Genomic DNA, 6,518 nt, shown 5'->3' on the forward strand with positions numbered 1-6,518 from the left:
ATTGAATCCAACAACTTGAATTTTGGCCTTTTCTGGATCCTTGACCATCCATTGATAATTTTTCAAATCATTACATCTAGACAATTTGTGCTTCCTCTGTATCTCCCTATTGTCTATATTCTGGAATAATAACAAATTGTTGGGCGGTTGGCTCCACAATGTCTTTCTTAGTCCTCAACCTGGTTCTTGGTCTAATCATAAATTGCATCTCTTGCTCTACTGTTTGGACCTTCTTCTTTCCCTTTCTACTCATCTTGTTGTTGTACCTCCTTTGTTGTTGTCTTAATCACTGGCTCAGTTTTGGGCTCTTCCTTCTCTTCACAAGTATCCATAGGTGAGGTGTCTGCCTGAGGTAGCAGACCCACACCTAGAAAGAGGCTCTCCCACAACATTTTCCTCCTTTCAAGCTCATGTAACACTAACATTTTGATCAAGGAAAAATGAAACAATCTGGGCATGTAATTGTCTTTCTTTTCTTGCAGTTTCTCAGTGATTATACCTAGGCTTTTGAAAAAATAATAGGGCAAATTCAGAGTCTTTTTGGCAGCGAAGTGCATAAGGAGTCTAATGTGATATTGGTAGACCATGCTAAACCTGCCCTCACAGGTAAAATACCTATGGATGACTTTGAGCAATTGATTGTAATAGCTCTGAAGGTAAGTGCTGGGAAATGTTGTATCACACTTGTATTTTAACTGTGGTTTCACAAACTCCTTGAAAATTGATACATCCAACTCTTCTCTCTTAAACCAATTTTCTCATTTTGAACGGATGGCTATGGCATCAGACATAAATTGTTCTGAAATGACAAACTCCAGGTTTCCTAACTTGACACTGCCCTCCATGAAGTTCAATGCAAACAGGATGGCAAGTTGTACATGGTGACCAATTTCTTGTATCTTCTCACAAAAGACAATACAACGAGTGTGCTCAAAAGTTGTTCTGATTGTCACATTGGAGTTTATTAGGTCTATGTTTTTGGGCTCAACACGAACTATATCCCATCCTTTGCTTTTACTCTTTCTAGCAGTGGGAGACACTTGTTTTCAAACACAATAGGACATGTTATAGCACTCATGGAAAGCTAATTGGATGGTAGAAAGACAACAACAAACTATATGTATGGTGCACTAATCAAAGATAATACCCGACAACTTGGTTTAACACACTGCGCAATGGAGGTAAAGAGTGTAATGAGGCATTCACAAGGACTGTTTACAATTAAATCCTTACAGGATTTTACCCAAATGAAAGTTTATTTTTTGACCGCATTGATGCTTTGCAGGGGTTGGAGAAATGCTACGCAATGGTTGCACAACACTGTGCAGCGTGCAGGCTAGGTAGCATTGGTGCGCAACAAAATTTTCATAGTGAGGAAAAATTCAATTCTTTATCAATCAACTGTTGGGAATCGATTTGTGGTCTCTTATATTGCTGGTGTCCAGTGATTAGCCCATAATTAGCATGAGTGTACAATGGCATGAAATTAAGGCGACATAAGAATTTGAATTATCCCCTGTCTTTTCTCCTGTAGTGCAAGATTTGAATTAATTACTTTTAGCACTCTTGACTTGGCATGAGTATAAAGTTATGGGGAATCATTAAAGTTTTAGGGGCATGATGTTTATTAGTTATGGGGGTTGTACATGGGATGAGTATAGGGAAGTGGTAGTGGTGTTATGGGGATAGGTTTAGAATGAAGAGGGGGAAAGGAAATATAATGTGAATAATATGTAAATGATATGTGAAAATGGGATAGGATATAGATGATATATGAAGATATGTATAAAGGGAAATGGGGAAATAGGGTAGGAAATAGGGAAGCATGGGGTAGATAGGAATAGGGGATAAGATAACAACATTAGTCATAGGATCATCTGCTTCAAAAACTGGAAATCAATGGATAAGGAAAATACATTTGACAACAAAAAACCTAGGACCCTAACAACATCAAAGGGGGTAAGAAGAAAGACTTGTCCAAAATAAAATTCTTCAATTGTCATGAATTTAGGCACTATGCTACAAAGTGTCCACACAAAAAGTCTAGCAAGAAGAACTCAAGAGGAGAAACAGGTGAAGCATTGGATTCACAGTTCGAGTTAGACTTCACCATGATTACATGCATGGCCAACACTGTGATGGGGAGTTTGTGGTACTTGGACTTAGGTGCCTCGTTCCACATGACAAGGTGTAGAGAGTTTTTCAGTGACTTGGAGGAGAAAGATCTCCAGATGCATATTGAACTTAGGGATGACGAAAGGTACAATTCTACCGAGATTGGTATATTAACCTTTAAGAGGGAGTTAGGATCCCCTCTTCACCTCAAATATGTCATGTTTATACGAGGTTTGAAGAAGAACCTCATATCTGTAGTAGTCTTAAAAGACCATGGCTATGATGTAATCGTCTGTAAAGGGAAATCCTTTCTGAGACACATAGCCTTTGGGTAGGTGAAGTACACTAAGGATTGTGTGAAGAACCTGCACAAACTTGATGTGGAGGATTGCACTGCATTAAGCAGTAAGGCAGAGAAAGTGCAAAGTCGATATGCTGGTGAACTCTGGCACAAAATACTTGGTCATTTGCACCATGGCACACTTAAAATTATGCAACAAATAACCACTGGCGTCCCTAAAGGATCACTTGAGAAACAATATTTCTGCAAGGGTTGTACCATGGGGAAGTATGTAAAATCCACATTCCATGATTGAGACAACAAAGAAAATGCAATCTTGGAGAGAGTCCACTCTAATGTTTGTGGACCCTTCTCGACAACCTCCATTTCCATACATAAATACTATGTTAATTTTGTTGATGACTTCTCAAGTAAGTGTTGAATCTTCTTCATGTAGAAGAATCATGAGTCATTCTCAAAATTTGTAAAATTAAAGGAATTACTTGAGAAAGAGACCAATAAGAAGGTGAAGGCTCTCAGGAGCGATAATGCAAGTGAGTATGTTTCGAATGACTTCAATGAATTTTGTGCCAAAGAAGGAATTCGAAGAGAACTGAAAGCTTCCCACAACCCTTGTCAGTAGAATGGGGTAGCTGAGAGAAAGAACCAGAGCATTGTGGGAGATGCAAGAGCTATGCTACATGACCAAGGCCTGCCACTGCATTTATGGGAAAAGGCATGTAACGCAACTGTCTACTTGGAGAACCGAAGTCCTCATTAGATTCTTGGTATGATTACATGAGAGGAGGCCTTCTCGGGGAGAAAGTCAGATGTGTATCATTTCAAAATTTTTGGATCCTCTGTTTATTGCCACGTCTCCAAAGATTCGAGGAAGAAACTTGAGTTGACAAAAGAGTTGGGAGATTTTGTGGGTTACACAAAAATTCAACACAATTACTGGGTGTACTTACCTTCCCTCAAAATGACAGTTGTGTGAAGGGATGTAATGTTTGATGAGGAGAAAGAAATGAGATGCTCCGTTAAGAGGGAGATTCAAATCCCACCAAAAGAGGAAATTTTAGCTCCAAAGGAGGAGCCTTAGGAGGAGCATCAAGAACTTGTGGAGCATCCACAAATGGAGGAAAAAAGAGGAGGGAAAGTGGAGACATCCACTCAGGTAGAACCATCCAGAGAAGGTAGAAAAAGAACCAGGGAAGCTGAAAGACTAGTGTAGCATGTGAGGGAGAATGTGGGAGCTCCTTATAATTTACACAAGCAAAGGAGGTCATTTGAGAAGTACACTGGCTACATGGTTACAATGACTGAGCTTGTAGTGACTGAGCCATCCTATTTTGAGGAATAATTTGAGAAACCAGTTTGGGTTGATGCAATGGTGGAAGAATACAAATCCATCATAAATAACAGTGCTTGGTAAGTGGTCCCAAGACCAAAAAAAAATTTAGTTGTGGGTTCGAAATGGATTTTCAAAGTTAAGCATGGAATAAAAGAAATCATAGAGAAGTATAAGGTCAGATTTTTGGCTGAAGGATTCCCTCAAGTTGAGGGAATTGACTATGAGGAAAACTTTGCTCCCATAGCAAGGTATTCATCCACTAGATCAATTCTTGCTCTGGTTGCACTGATGGGCTGGAATATCCACCAGATGGATGTAAAAAGAACATTTCTTAATGGTGTTATTGAGGATGAAGTGTACATAGATCAACCAGAAGGTTTTTAGACATTTGATCAAGAGTCTCGTGTGTGCAGACTCAGGTGAGCATTTTACAGTCTTAAACAAGCACCTTGAGCTTGGTACACTTGGATTGATAGTTATCTCACGAGATTGGGCTTTAGTAAAAGTGAAGCAGATGCAAACCTCTATCATATTTTGGAAGAAGGTAAATTTCTTATCATTGTTTTATATGTTATTGATTTAATATTAACAGGTGATGAGCAACTAATCAGCTCTTACAAGGAGGACCTTGCAAGTGAATTTGAGATGAAAGACATGAGTCTCATGCACTACTTCCTCGGGCTGGAAGTACGGCAAGGTGATGGGGAATTGTTTGTGTCTCAAGGAAAGTATTCCATCGAGATACTACATATATTTTGCAAGGAGAGTTGTAAGCCCATGGAGACACCCCTAGCGAGCCAACTAGAGGAAGGAGAATGCCACTTCAGGTGAAGAGGTTCATGCTACAATTTATTGGCAGCTAGGCAATTCACTGATGTATCTTGTGAACACGTGACCAGATATGTGCTATGCAGTTAACCAATTGAGCCAAGTTATGGTTAGGCTGACCAAATTGTATTGGAAGGAAGCAAAGCATGTTTTATGATACCTCAGAGGCACTACCCAATATGGATTATGGTATAGATGGACAAAGGGAGTGAAGTTACATGGATTCATATATGTAGATTGGGTAGGGAGTCCATCTGTCTGAAAGAGTACACCAGGTGTAATTTTCAGTGTTGGGTCCGCAACAATTTCCAGTTACATCAGGAAGCAGAGGTTTGTGGCACTCAGCTCAATAGAAGTTGAATACATGGCTACAAGTCAAGCAAAATGTGTGACGATCTAGATGAGAAAGATACTTGTGGGACTATTTGGTTAGGAGATGGATCCAATTGTGATCTATTGTGATAATCAGAGTTGCACTAAGCTCTCTGAGAATCTCATATTTCAAGATAGATCCAAGCATATAGATATCCAATATCATCATTTATGGGACTGTTTGCATAGGAGGATAATGTTGCTACAATACATTTTGATTGAGGAACAAGAATGCTGACATCTTGACAAAGGCTTGTCAAGAGGGAAGTTCAAATTCCATAGGTGCAGGATAAGGGTGGTTGATAATCCCTTTCTTGCCAAGAGGGAGTGTTGAGAAGTATAGTAAGAACGACTCAATTTGACTTAGCCTTGGTCAAATTGAGAAAATTTGAAATTTCCACATCATCAGACAACTTGGAGGCAGTTAATAGACGTGACATGGCTCTTGTCACCTAGTTAGTTTAGTAAATTCGAGTTAGAGGGCTTGGAGTTCGTTTATGCATGTGTGATTGCTAAATTTTAGTAATCCATTTTAGTTATTTCTAGTTGTACTCAATGAAACTAGTTAAAACAGTTAATATAACTAGTTGGAGGTTAGTTGTGCAGTGGGACAACGATCTAACTTAAGGATCATCTAGCTAACTGATCAATCAGCCAAAAATAACTCATGCATGCAAGGAATTTGAATTTCTTAGTTGTGGTGGAGATTCCAAGGCAGTGTAACATCAGTTGTAGATTAGTATTGAGTGTACAAGTGTTGCATGCAATCAATGAACAATCCTTGTGAATTGCACATTCAATTTGGAGGAAATTCCTAAAGAATAGGGGCTAATTTCCTTAGGATTCACGCAAGGAAATAGGAGGTTAGGTGAGCTGATATTTGGCTAAGTTTTGGCCAGAGTTGTTCATTGAGCTGAGAGAACAATTATTCTTTTGTAGGTTGAGCTCAAAGCTAGAGCTAGCGATTATAAATAGATTCTTTATTTATATGATTAATGCAAAAAGGCTTGAGGGGTTTTTCCCAGTTGGGTTCCCCTAGAAATTACTGTGCATTTGTGGTTTTTCTTATTGCATGTCTATGCATGTTGTTCTAAATTGTGAATTTCATTCCGCATATCTTATGTCTCCTAATTTAAGATTAAATTTCTTGAGCAATTGCAATTCTATCAAATTTCTACAGGTAATTTGTTGTGGCATGTGTAAAATCATGTGTTCTATGCTCTAGTGGAGAAGAAGTCTCCAAGCATTAGATTTAATGGGCTCTATTTTTAAAGCATCACTTATTGTGCATTAAGAGATTGTATGATATATTGTTACTTATGATGGGTCATTTTTTTCTTTTTACTCACAGTCCAATATCGAGATTTTGTATCACATATGTCGGTAATGGCTATACAAGGCTGATGAAGCCTTTAAGACTCTGAATCTAGGTTCGTAGAGAATGAGGCTGTAGTTGGGCAAAACAAGCCTTGATAACTCATAAGAAATAACCGTAATACCGCGAAGGCGTGAAAATAATGGAAGCTCTAGACAAGAAAAAATCTTGTTATCCACCATAGATTATTCATG

The sequence above is a fragment of the Pinus tabuliformis genome, chromosome 7 (genome assembly GCF_031772625.1).
Source record: "Pinus tabuliformis cultivar Carrire ecotype Pingquan chromosome 7, CPIR1, whole genome shotgun sequence".
NCBI lineage: Eukaryota > Viridiplantae > Streptophyta > Pinopsida > Pinales > Pinaceae > Pinus > Pinus tabuliformis.